This window comes from Saimiri boliviensis, chromosome 1, assembly GCF_048565385.1.
Source record: "Saimiri boliviensis isolate mSaiBol1 chromosome 1, mSaiBol1.pri, whole genome shotgun sequence".
Lineage (NCBI taxonomy): Eukaryota > Metazoa > Chordata > Mammalia > Primates > Cebidae > Saimiri > Saimiri boliviensis.
In genome coordinates this window covers 16,533,984-16,547,983 of record NC_133449.1, presented here as the reverse complement: position 1 = coordinate 16,547,983, position 14,000 = coordinate 16,533,984, and positions in this window count along the sequence as shown.

The following is a 14,000-nucleotide window of genomic DNA, read 5'->3' as shown; positions in this document are numbered from 1 at the left end:
CCAGTTCTGTGAAGAAGGTCATTGGTAGCTTGATGGGAATAGCATTGAATCTGTAAATTACTTTGGGCAGTATGGCCATTTTCACGATGTTGATTCTTCCTAACCATGAACATGGAATGTTTCTCCATCTGTTTGTATCCTCTCTTATTTCGTTGAGCAATGGCTTGTAGTTCTCCTGGAAGAGGTCCTTTACGTTCCTTGTTAGTTGTATTCCTAGGTACTTTATTCTCTTTGTAGCAATTGTGAATGGCAGTTCGTTCTTGATTTGGCTCTCTTGAAGTCTATTACTGGTGTATAGGAATGCTTGTGATTTTTGCACGTTGATTTTGTATCCTGAGACTTTGCTGAAGTTGTTTATCAGTTTCAGGAGATTTTGGGCTGAGATGATGGGGTCTTCCAGATATACAATCATGTCATCTGCAAATAGAGACAATTTGATTTCCTCCTTTCCAATTTGGATACCCTTTATTTCTTTTTCTTGCCTGATTGCTCTGGCTAGAACTTCCAGTACTATATTGAATAGGAGTGGTGAGAGAGGGCATCCTTGTCTAGTGCCAGATTTCAAAGGGAATGCTTCCAGTTTTTGCCCATTCAGTATGATATTGGCTGTTGGTTTGTCGTAAATAGCTTTTATTGTTTTGAGATACGTTCCGTCAATACCTAGTTTATTGAGGGTTTTTAGCATAAAGGGTTGTTGAATTTTGTCAAAAGCCTTCTCTGCATCAATCGAGATAATCATGTGGTTTTTGTCTTTGGTTCTGTTTATGTGGTGAATTACGTTTATGGACTTGCGTATGTTGAACCAGCCTTGCATCCCCGGGATGAATCCTACTTGATCATGGTGGATGAGCTTTTTGATATGCTGTTGCAATCGGTTTGCCAGTATTTTATTGAAGATTTTTGCATCTATGTTCATCATGGATATTGGCCTGAAATTTTCTTTTCTTGTTGAGTCTCTGCCGGGTTTTGGTATCAGGATGATGTTTGTCTCGTAAAATGATTTGGGAAGGATTCCCTCTTTTTGGATTGTCTGGAATAGTTTCAGAAGGAATGGTATCAGCTCCTCCTTGTATGTCTGGTAGAATTCAGCTGTGAACCCATCTGGACCTGGGCTTTTTTTGGGTGGTAGGCTCTTTATTGCTGCCTCGACTTCAGACCATGTTATTGGTCTATTCAGGGTTTCGGCTTCTTCCAGGTTTAGGCTTGGGAGGTTGCAGGTGTCCAGGAATTTATCCATTTCTTCCAGGTTTACTAGTTTATGTGCATAGAGTTGTTTGTAATAATCTCTGATGATGGTTTAGATTTCTGTGGAATCTGTGGTGATATCCCCTTTATCGTTTTTTATTGCATCAATTTGGTTATTCTCTCTTTTCTTTTTTATTAATCTGGCTAGTGGTCTGTCTATTTTGTTGATCTTTTCAAAAAACCAGCTCCTGGATTTATTGATTTTTTGAAGAGTTTTTTGTGTCTCTATTTCCTTCAGTTCTGCTCTGATCTTAGTTATTTCCTGTCTTCTGCTAGGTTTTGAGTTTTTTTGATCTTGCTCCTCTAGCTCTTTCAATTTTGATGATAGGGTGTCAATTTTAGATCTCTCCTTTCTTCTCATGTGGGCACTCATTGCTATATATTTTCCTCTAGAGACTGCTTTAAATGTGTCCCAGAGATTCTGGTATGTTGTGTCTTCGTTCTCATTGGTTTCGAAGAACATCTTTATTTCTGCCTTCATTTCGTTGTTTATCCAGTCAACATTCAAGAGCAAGTTGTTCAGTTTCCATGAAGCTGTGCGGTTCTGAGTTAGTTTCTGCATTCTGAGTTCTAACTCGATTGCACTGTGGTCTGAGAGACTGTTTGTTATGATTTCTGTTCTTTTGCATTTGCTGAGGAGTGATTTATTGCCAATTATGTGGTCAATTTTAGAGTAGGTGTGATGTGGTGCTGAGAAGAATGTATATTCTGTGGATTTGGGGTGGAGAGTTCTGTAAATGTCTATTAAGTTTGCTTGTTCCAGGTCTGTGTTCAGGTCCTGGATATCCTTGTTGATTTTCTGTCTGGTTGATCTGTCTAATATTGACAATGGGGTGTTAAGGTCTCCCACTATTATTGTGTGGGAGTCTAAGTCTCTTTGTAAGTCATTAAGAACTTGCCTTATGTATCTGGGTGCTCCTGTATTGGGTGCATATATATTTAGGATCGTTAGCTCTTCTTGTTGCAGTGATCCTTTTACCATTATGTAATGTTCTTCTTTGTCTCTTTTGATCTTTGTTGCTTTAAAGTCTATTTTATCAGAGATGAGAATTGCAACTCCTGCCTTTTTTTGCTCTCCATTTGCTTGGTAGATCTTCCTCCATCCCTTTATTTTGAGCCTTTGTGTATCCTTGCATGTAAGATGGGTTTCCTGGATACAGCACACTGATGGGTTTTGGCTTTTTATCCAATTTGCCAGCCTGTGTCTTTTGATTGGGGCATTTAGTCCATTGACATTTAGGGATAGTATTGTTATGTGTGAATTTGATGCTGTCATTTTGATGCTACCTGACTGTTTTGTTGGTTAGTTGATGCAGATTCTTGATTGTGTTGCTGCTTTTTTACCATTTGGTGTGTTTTTGGAGTGGCTGGTACTGGTTGTTCCTTTATATGTGTAGAGCCTCTTTCAGGAGTTCTTGTAGAGCAGGTTTGGTGGTGATGAAATCTCTGAGTGCTTGCTTGTTCACAAAGGATTTTATTTTTCCTTCACTTATGAAGCTGAGTTTGGCTGGATAGGAGATTCTGGGTTGAAAGTTCTTTTCTTTAAGGATGTTGAATATTGGCCCCCAGTCTCTTCTGGCTTGTAGGGTTTCTGCTGAGAGATCTGCTGTGAGTCTAATGGGCTTCCCTTTGTGGGTAACCCGACCTTTCTCTCTGGCTGCCCTTAGCATTTTCTCTTTCATTTCAACCCTGGTGAATCTGACAATTATGTGCCTTGGGGTTGCTCTTCTTGAGGAATATCTCTGTGGTGTTCTCTGTATTTCCTGGATTTGAATATTGGTCTGCCTTGCTAGGTTGGGGAAGTTTTCCTGGATAATATCCTGAAGAGTATTTTCCAGCTTGGATTCATTCTCTTCATCACATTCAGGTACACCTATCAGACGTAGATTAGGTCTTTTCACATAGTCCCACATTTCTTGAAGATTTTGTTCATTCCTTTTTGCGCTTTTTTCTCTGTTCTTGCCTTCTCTTTTTATTTCATTGAGTTGGTCTTCGACCTCTGATATCCTTTCTTCTGCTTGGTCAATTCGGCTGTTGAAGCTTGTGCATGCTTCACGAAGTTCTCGTGTTGCGTTTTTCAGCTCCATCAATTCACTTATTCTCCTCTCTATGCTGTCCATTCTCGTCAGCAGTTCGTCCAATCTTTTTTCAAGGTTCCTATTTTCTTTGCGATGGGTTAGAACATGTTCTTTTAGCTCATTGTAGTTTCTTACTACCCATCTTCTGAAGTCTGATTCTGTCATTTCATCACCCTCCTTCTCCATCCGGTCTGGTTCCCTTGCTGGTGAGGAGTTGTGATCACTTTTAGGAGGAGAGGTGTTCTGGTTTCGGGAGTTTTCATCCTTTTTACGCTGGTTTCTACCCATTTTTGTGGGTTTATCCACCTGTTGTCTGTCTCTGTCCCAGGGAGTTGGATCTTTATGAGTTTCCGTTGCACTACTGCCTTTTTTGATTTTTTTTTTTCAGGTCGGACCCGCCCAGCTAGCAGCACGCCTAGCCTCTGCCTGCCCGCAGGGGCTTTGCTGAGCTGCTGTGGGCTCCGCCCAGCTGCCCTGAGCTCTTCCCTGTAGTCCTTTTTATATGGGCGTAGTTAGAACTGTCTGGGCAATGGTGGCCCCGCCTCTGTTATGGGGGACTCTCTCTGTTGTGGCAGGTTGCCTCGGCAACGGCGGGTTGCCTCGGCAATGGCAGCCTGCCTCCGTAGCGGTGGAGAGTCTCAGTAATGGCGGAAGCCCCTCCCCCACGGAGCCGGACCGTCCCGTCCCGGTTCAGCTGTGCTTGGTTTGAAGGGCTCAACCCAGAGGGTTTCCAATTACTGTTTTTGTTTTGGTTGTTGTTGGGGGTGGAGGGGTGGGACCAACCGAGCCTGATCACCTGGCTCCCTGTCTCAGAGTCTTTTCTTTTAAGTTGAACGACCCCGCGTTCCGGTCGCTTGTTGAAAAGGCGCCGGGATCTCCCGTGCTGCGACTCACGGAGTCGGCTCGAACCGCGGCGCCGGCTCCTGGCGGATTTTTTGCCTAGGAATCTCCTGGCCTGGCTCGCTATTTCAGATGAATGGGCTATTCTGCCGTCTCAGGGCTCTGCTCGCCAGCTAAGAGGGCTCCCAGACCAGTGGTTTTTGTACGGAGAACCGCAGCAACAGGGAGTGGTCACAGCAGCCGCGCGGGCGGAATCAGCCCCACGGGGGCCAAAACAGCCGCACCGGCTGGGACTGCGACGCTGGCGACCCCTCTGCCTGGGTATCTCCTGGTCTGTGGGCAATAAGAGTTCGTCTGGAAATGCGGCGTCCACTCACCCTCTGCACTTTCACTGGGAGCTGAAGTCCTGAGCTGTTCTTAGGCGGCCATCTTGAAAGTCGGATCCCCTAGTTTTTTCTCTTATCCAATTACATTAGGTAATGGCTCCAGTAAACTATTATATAATATTGAAGTTACTGTGTGGGTTGACTAATTGTTTATGTGTCTCTCTCCATACATACATATTTACAGCTAAATATTTTAGCCTTTAGAAATGTTTGTATTTTGATAGTAGTGGTTATATTTGTATTTATACAACTTGTATTGCCTTTAATTCACTTTGTTATTTAAATTTTACTCTCAGGTCTATTATTTTTATGTGGTAAACATTGATTCTTACATGTGAATTATATAGTAGTCACTGTCTAATTCTACTTTCCTTTGTTTTTCACTTTTCTCAATTATTCTAATTATGTTCCTTCTGCTTTGTCAAAACCATATATATTTTTTTCATTTAAAACCATATATTTATATTCAATTTTCCAGTCTGCGCCATCTTTGCTTACTTCTTAGGTTTACAATGATATACATACTCATTAGTTTCCTTTTGACAGTTTCCTCAGTCAACCTTTAGGTTTCTGGAGCCCATCTTTTAACATACTCATCAGAAAGAGCTCAAGGTAATAGCATTCCTTGAATCCTTTCACATTCGAGACTAACTTTCTATCCACTTGTTGCTTAAGGGCTGGGCTAGATGTCCTTGCATTTCTTATAAAATTCTCCCACCATAGCATTACCTTATATTTGCTATTGAGAGACTTGATGCCAACCTAGTTTCCTCACTCTTAAAGTGCTGAGGATTTTGCTTTGTTTTTTGCTTTTAAGAGTATTCTTGAAGTTAGTTTTTCTAAATCAATTTTCCCAGGTGCCAGAGGACTCTTAGTTTATTAATTTACATTTTCTTATTTTTGGAAAGCTTTCTTGGATAATAGTTTTAAATATTAGTTCTGCTTCAAAGTATTGTTCAGAAGCTCTCATTATACTCTCTTTGTATTCTATTTGAATTACTTTTTCCCTGTGTTTACTTCTTTCTTTATTTCATTTTTATTTCCTTGACTGTTTTCTGATTTTCTTCAGTTCTTTTTGTTAGATCTTATTTGAATCTATTCTCCCCTAGCAACTGCATAATTTAGTCTTCATTTCCAAGATGGTTTTATTTTTTTCTTTATTATCTTTCAGTAGTTTGATCAATTCTTGCTGCATCTATTTTAGTTTCTGTTGTTGCTGTTCTTTGCTGTTCTTAGTTTTTCAGTTTCTTACTTGAGGTGTTAATCTGAACAACCTCATTCATGGATTCTTATTGAAGTTTGGAGTATTGTGTTTTTTTTTTTGTATTTTGTAACTAGGGGATATGGAAGTACCCATCAGCAGAAATGTTTAATTCCGATATTCTGTCTTTTTATTATGATAGCTTTGTCCAGAGGTGGATGTTTTCCTATTTCCAGGTTGTTTGTGGCAAGGGGTCTTTGTTCAAGCTTCCCTTCTTTTGCCACGTTACTAAAGTGTGGTTTCTTTAAAGCATGATATTGATAATATTAAGAGGAAGAAAGGCAGTTGGCTTGTTACCTTTGTCTTTTATTTCTGCACAAACCATTTTTCCTCACCGTTCCATCAGATAACAAGTAGAAGGACATCATTTAAGCACCCTTCTTAGATAATGAAGTGAAATAATGGAGGAATCAATTACTAGGGACCTAGGTAAGTAAGACAAATACGCAGCAAAATGAGTAAGTTGTAAAAATATATCATTCGATTTAAAAATAAACAATAGAATAAAATTAATAGAACATTGTCATTTATGCCAATTAAAAAATTACATAAAAATATTTGAAAAGCCATATCAAACACATTACAGTGGAACACTTTGGAAGGGAGAAAGAGAAGGCCTGCATAATTAAAAAAATCCTAAATCAAACAAGAATGGGTCCTTATACAAAATGGTTATTATAATAAGTCCAGAAATAGAATTAATTAAAATGTCTGCAACTAAAATAAGTTAATGAACAACCTTGAGCAAGCCCCTCTTCTAGTTCCTTATGGGCCCTGCCTGAAACTCTGACTTCACTGACCAGCACCAGGAACCAGGAATTGTGCACATCACTGTGCCTGTCCAAGGGTAGCTGACCCAATCCCTTCACAAACGCTCAGCCTGAGTTCTCCGTACTGCCTCTGTACTTCTCTTCTTCCCTATATTAATTCTTGGTTTCTGATATAGATCCAGTTACTATAGCAACAAAGCTGGCCTTCCAAGATGATGTGTGAGTCTGAAGAGCATGAGGCAACCTGCCATAGCAGGTTTTTGCCTGACTTTATACAAGAGTACATTTGTGTTTTGTGAAGAGGAGTGATGATCAAATGATTTCCAAGTTTTCATTTTTATGTGAACACTGGAATTCTCTACACTAATTTCTATGAAATACAACCAAATGCAGTAAGAAAGTTATGCAGCATAAAGGCATTTCTAGACAACAAAATATTAGATTATAAAAATTTTCTAAACCTACCTTTTTTTCTGTCTTCCTTTTTTCTTTTATTTGTCTATCATTTTTCCTTCCTTCCTTCTATTAAAAAATACGTATAATAAGCATCGAACTTCTCAGAGAACTGTCATATGGAGGAAACCAAGTAAACAGCCAGAATAGTGCTTTAAATACTACGATAGAGAGGAGAATAAGAGTGGGAACTCAGAGAAATGCTACTTGTTTGGCAGAATGGGAGTTGTTTCTGAGAAAGGTGGCATTTATTTTGGCACCAGAGGGGTGAATGGGAGTTGCCTAGAGGAATAAGAAAAAAGTACACTCTATGCAGAGAGAATCATATATGCAAAGATATGGGCCCATGTGAGTGGTTGATGCACTTGGGAAATGACCAGTGGTGCAGCATGGGTAAGGGAAACAAGGAGGGTGTGAAGCCTGAGAGGTAGATGGACAAAGCCAGAAAGATCCTAACCCTTGGTCACTGTACTCCTGCCCTGCTGGCCTGTTTGCAGCTCCTCAAACACATCAAGCATATTTCCACCTCAGGATTTTTGCCCCTGTGGTTATTTCCATGTGAAATGCCCTTCCCTTGGAAATCCACATGGCCCTACATCTTTTCATTCAGGATCTGGTCAAATGCCAGCTCCTTACAGTAATCTTCCCTTGACCACCTAATCTAAAAAAGCACTCCAAGCCCAATCACTTGTCTTCTTTCTAGTTTACTCACTTCTTTCTATTTTTTTTCCCCTACAGAAACTTTTACTACTTTCCATTTTTCATACTATTTTGGCCTGTCTCTCCTACTAGAATATAAATGCCATAAGGGCAGAGACTTCGTTTTTCTCGACTCTGTTCCTGGCATCTGTAATTCTGAACAGTAAACACTGAATATTTACTGAATGAGGGATTGAATGAATAAATATAATGGAAGCAATTGGGGTTTTATCCAAGTGGAACTGAGTGACCTTGTATAATGGAGTGATATGTTTGGCTTGTATTTTAGATTTCTTGGGAAACTGGAGTGGAAATAGATTGGAAATGAAGCTACCATGGCCAGGGTGACTAGTTTCAGAATGCATGTGGCTAAATAAACATGGGAAACATGAGAAAGATGACTCCTAGGTTTTTTTTCTTGAGAGCAGAGTATATGGTATTTATAGGTATAAAGAAAAATTTAAAAAAAGGAGATCAAGGTTTAAGTCAAGAGTCCAGTACTATGATCGGAAGTCTGTTGTTTTGAGTTGTGAAGATTGAAGACCCTACGGGGTCATCCAAGGAAATAAATACAGTTAGAATTTAAGAATTCAGTCTGGAATTCAGGAAAGAAGCTAGAAACTTAATTTAATTAATTGGGTGCTTACTGTACAATATCCATTAATTCATACCATTTTTATTGATCTCTTACTATTTGAGCATTGCCCTAGCTAATAAAGATACAAAAAGACAATGAAAACATCCCTTAGGGAACTTAAATTCTGATGAGTGATTTAAAATATCGGCAAGTAAATACACAATATAATGTCAAGGAGTGATAAGCACTATGAAATTACTATGAAGAAAATAAAGCAATGTGATATGAAAAAACAATGCCTAGGAGATTGGCAACATAAGCTGATGGGTTTGATTGGTCAGGAAAGGTTTTCCTGAAGATAACATTTATACTGAGACTTGAATAACAGAGAAGCAATACTGCAGAGGTAATAATCGTCCACACAAAAAGACAGCAGTTCCTTAGGAGACAGTCATCTTGGCACCTTAGGGGACAGTGATGAAGCCCAGCAGGGGCTGGAACAGGGATGAGAATGAGAGGGAGAAAATATGGTTGCTGCCAGATTATAGGGAATGTGCCGGCTATGACAGAATGTGGATTTTACTTTAATAGTAAGAATAAGACAAAATATTTTCAGCAGGTGGATGCTACAATATGATATATATATATATATATATATATATATATATATATATATATATTTAAATCACTGTAGCTTCTTTAGGGGAGAGATTTCAGAGGGCAAAAGAGACAGAACAAAGATGAGGTATCTTGAAGTTATTCAGATGAGAGCTGAAATAGAAATAGACAGACACAGGATATGATTGCAGATGGATTAACTATGTTGACTAAAAGGAAAAGGTTGAGCAATAGGTAGAAGTGGCATCATGCCTGCAATCCCAGCACTTTGGGAAGCTGAGGAAGGCAGATCGCTTGAGGTCAGTAGTTCAAGACCAGCCTGAGCAACATGGTGAAACCCCATCTCTACTAACAGTACAAAAAGTAGCTGGGCATAGTGGCACACACTGTAATCCTAGCTACTTAGGTGACTGAAGCAGGAGAATTCTTTGATTCTGGGAGGCAGAAGTTGTACTGAGCCAAGGCTGTACCACTGCTTTCCAGCTTGGATGACAGAGTGAGACTCCATCTAAAAAATGTATAAAAAAAAGAAATCCAACTGCAAAACATCAGGTAAGCCATTAGTTAGGCAAGTTCACATTTCAACAGAAAGTTCAGGGTAAGAGAACCAATTTTCAAAGTTACCAACATGTAGATGGCATTTGAAACCCTGAGATTGGATGAGATCATTTTAAGACAGTGTTTAGAAAGAGAACAGTGCCCGGGACACATTCTTCAACGTTGACACTCTTTAACATTAACTACAGCAGCTGAGCAGAGACAGCAAAATAAATTCAGAAGAAGTTTTCTGTGAAATAGAAGAAAACAAAAGGGAGGCTATGCAGTCAATGGCTTCGCTAGAATAAAATGTTTCAAGAAAAAAGGAGCATTTCAATTTGTCAAATGCTGGCAGGGTGTTAGATAAAATACAGAAATGGAAGGGGCCATTAGATCCCCTCATGGGGATCATTGGCAAGTATTTCAAGAGCATTTTTTAGTGGAAAAGATGGATATGTAATTGGAATGAATTGAGATGAGACATGAAGTGTGGAACTTGAGACATCAAGTTCACATTAAGTAAACATCAATAATTCACATTTGGCCATCTTGTTTACTGTACAACAATGCTATGTGATAGGAGTAAAGAAGCCCATTTTTAGGTGAGAAAAACTCAAGATAGATTAGGTGGAAGTGAGTTGGTCAACAAATCTAATACTGACGTCTTTTTGCAGGTTAAGGTGTGGTTTAGGCAACACAGATATAACTATGAGCTCATGTTTGTTCTCAGTAGAGAGACAGAAAAGAAACACAAAAGAGTATGGTGTGATTGATAGTGGCTGAGATGAAAGGGTTGGGCATGGCTGCTTCAGCTACTACTGAGGAAGTTCTATCTGAGGAGAAAATATTAGAGAAGGAGAAGGGAGCACACGAAAGGCTTGGGAAGAAAATTCCACTTAGAATACCAAATACACAGGCCCTGAGAAGAGAATGAGCTTGAAGAGTTCAATGGCAAGAAAGGAAATCAGAGAGCTTGGAGAACAATAAACAAAAAATTACAATGTCTGTTATTTGGCTGATGGATACCCTCGAAGACCCAACTTGACCACTATGCAATTTGAGTAAGTTCTCATGAGATTTGATAGTTTTGTAAGTATCTGGCATTTCCCCTGCTGGCACTCACTCCATCCTCCTGCCCTGGTGCCTGCTTCTCCTTTGCCTTCCACCAGGATTATAAGTTTCTTGAGGCTTCCCCAACAATGTGGAACTCTGAGTCAATTAAACCTCTTTCCTTTATAAATTACCCAGTCATAGGTATTTCTTCATAGCTGTGTAAGAATGGACAATAAATTAGTATCAAGGTAGTGGGGGACTGCTACAAGGATACCTGAAAATGTAGAACTGACTTTGGAACTGGATAACAGGCAGAGATTGGAATAGTTTGGAGGGCTCAGAAAAAGACAGGAAGATGTGGGAATGTTTGGAACTTTCTAGAGACTTGTGGAATGGCTTTGACCAAAATGCTGAAAGTGATAGGGACAGTAAAGTCCATGCTAAGGTGATCTCAGATGGAGATGAGGAACCTGTTGGAAACTGGAGAAAAGGTCACTCTTGCTATTCTTTAGCAAAGAGACTGGTGGCATTTTGTCCCTGCCCTGGATATCTGTGGAACTTTAAACTTGAGAGAGATGATTTAGGGTATCTCTTGGAAGGAATGTCGAAGCAGCAAAACATTCAACAGGAAGCAGAATGTAAACATTTGGAAAAATTTCAACCTGACAATTGAATAGAAGAGAAAAACCCATATTCTGGGAAAATATTAAGTCTGCTGCAGAAATTTGCATAACTAATGAGGAGTGGAATGTTGATCACCGAGACAATGGGAAAAAGTTCTCCAGGGTGAGTCAGAAGCCTCCACAGCAGCCCCTCCCATCACAGAACTGGAGGCTTAGTACAGAAAAATGGTTTTGTGGGCCAGGCCCAGGAGCCCCCTGTGCTGTGTAGCCTCAGGACATGGTGCCCTGCATTCAAGTTGCTCCAGCTCTACTCATGGCTGAAAGGGGCCAAGGTACAGCTCAGGCCATTGCTTCAGAGGTTGCAAACCCCAAGGCTTGGTGGTTTCCACATGGTGTTGAATCTACGGGTGCACAGAAGTCAAGAACTGAGGTTTGGGAACCTCCATTTAGTTTTTAGGGGAAGTATGGAAATGTCTGGGTATCCATGCAGAAGTTTGCAGCTGGGGTGGAGCCCTCCTGGAGAACCTCTGCTAGGGCAGTGAGAAAGGGACATGTGAGGTTGTAGTCCTCACACAGAGTCTTCACTGGGATACTGCTTGGTAGAGCTGTGAGAAGAGGTCCACCATTCTACAGACCCCAGAATGGTGGATCCACCAAGGGCTGCATCATGCACCTGGAAAAGCCACAGACACTTAATGCCAAGCCATGAAAGCACCTGGGAGTGGTTCTTTACCACAGGGGCAAAGCCACAGAATGGGGCTGCCTAAGACCATGGGAGCCCACCTCTTTCATCAGCATGCCCTGGATGTGATACATGGAGTGAAAGATGATTTTGGAATTTTAAGGTTTAATGAGTGCCCTGCTGGATTTTAGACTAGCATGGGACCACTAACCCCTTTGTTTTGGCCAATTTCTCTCATTTGGAAGGAATGTATTTACAGAATACCAATAGCCCCATGGTATCTGGGAAGTAACTAACTTGTTTTTTATTTTATAGGCTAATAGTTGAAAGGAATTTACCTTTTCTCAGATGAAACTTTGTACTTGGACTTTTGGGTTAATGCTGGAATGAGTTAAGACTTTGGGTGACTGGGTGAGATGCCTCATGCATATTATCCCAGCACTTTGGGAGGCCGAGGTGGGTGGATCACTTGAGGTCAGGAGGTTGAGACCAGCTGGGCCAACATGGTAAAACCCCATCTCTACTTAAAATACAGAATTAGCTGAGTGTGATGGCATGTGCCTGTAATCCTAGCTACTCAGGAGGCCGAGGCAGAAGAATTGCTTGAACCTGGGAGGTGGAGGTGGCAGGGAGCTGAGATTATGCCACTGTACTCCAGCCTGGGTGACAGAGTGAGACTCCATCTCAAAATGAAAAATAAAAAATTGAGTCCATTCTATACATTGAATTTTTTAAATCATCATAAAATGAGTCTTAGAAAGTACCTGTTCATACATTTAATTTTCAAGTGGAAATTTTAAGGCATTACAGAATATTAGAATTGGAGAGAATCTCAGTGGTTTAAACTTTATAAGTGTAATCAGCCATCTTTGGAAGAGCGTGGAGAGTAGAGGGACCTGCAAGAGCTTATCATAAATCTCAACAGTTCAGTTATAAGCTAATTATCAGGTTGAACAGGGCTTCTCTGAGCAGCTGCTTGACAGCTACAGAACAGGTTGTGCTTATCTTCAAATTCTAATCAGGCACTTACTCCCTCCAATTCTGCCTCTTCATTGTAGATAAGTGCTATAACTCCCACAATGCAATATAGAATAATGCTTGATAACATTTTGTCAATTCCCTCCTGGGAACAAAAGGCCTGGAGTAACTAAGTTGAAGCTGTGTACAGTTTGTACAGACCTGCCTTAGTGAAGAGAATTGAAAAATCAAGGCACCTTCTATGAGATTGTTTTTCTTTTTCTTATTTTTAACTTGTGCCTTGAAATTGTTATTGAGAATAATCACTTGGAGTTTAGTCTTTACTAGCACCTTTTACATTCTATCCTGTTATTTGTATGTATTTTTTTTTTTTTTTTTTTTGATGGGGAGGTCTTGTTATGTTGCCCAGGCTGGTCTTGAACTCCTGGCTTCAAGTGATCTTCCTGCTCAGCCCAAAGTGCTGGGATTACAGGAGTGAGCCACCACACTTGGCCTTCAGTGACCTATTTCTGCATAGCAAACCCCAAAACTTGGCAATGGTTTCTCACAATAAATATGTATCATCTCACAGAGTTTCTAGAGATCAGGAATCAGTTAATGGCTCAGAAACTTTCATGAGATGCAGTCAAGTGTTCAGGTGAGGCTGCCATCATGTGAAGTCCTAACTGGGGCTGGAGGGTCCCCTTCTAAGGTGGCTTACTCACAGGGCTGGCAAGTTAGTGCTGGTTCTTAGCAGAAAGCCTCAGTTCCTTCCACATGGCCTTCTCCTTAGGACTACTTGAGTGTCCTCACAACATGCAGCTAATTTCTCCAAGGGAGCAAAATAGAAGCTGCAGTGTCTTTCCTGACCTGGCCTCAGAGGTCACACTCATTCATCTCCACAATGTCCTTTTGGTGACACACATCAACCCTGCTCATGTTGAGAGGGGTATGCACAAGGATGGGACTCCAGGAGGTGGGGTCCACTAGGGTGTATCTTGGAGGCTGGCTGCCATGGTGGCTGCAGTATTCCCATCAGGAGGAGTTGTAGTAAGGATTAAATGAGCTCACATATGTGAAGCACCTGGTACACATTAAGCACTCAAAAAGGATCACACACAGCTCTCTCTACTAGCCTGACTGGCTTGAATGGAAAACTTACTACCCTGTAGCTGCCTCGCTTTCTGCATCGTTTCTTGGCACCCCCAAGCCTTCTACCAC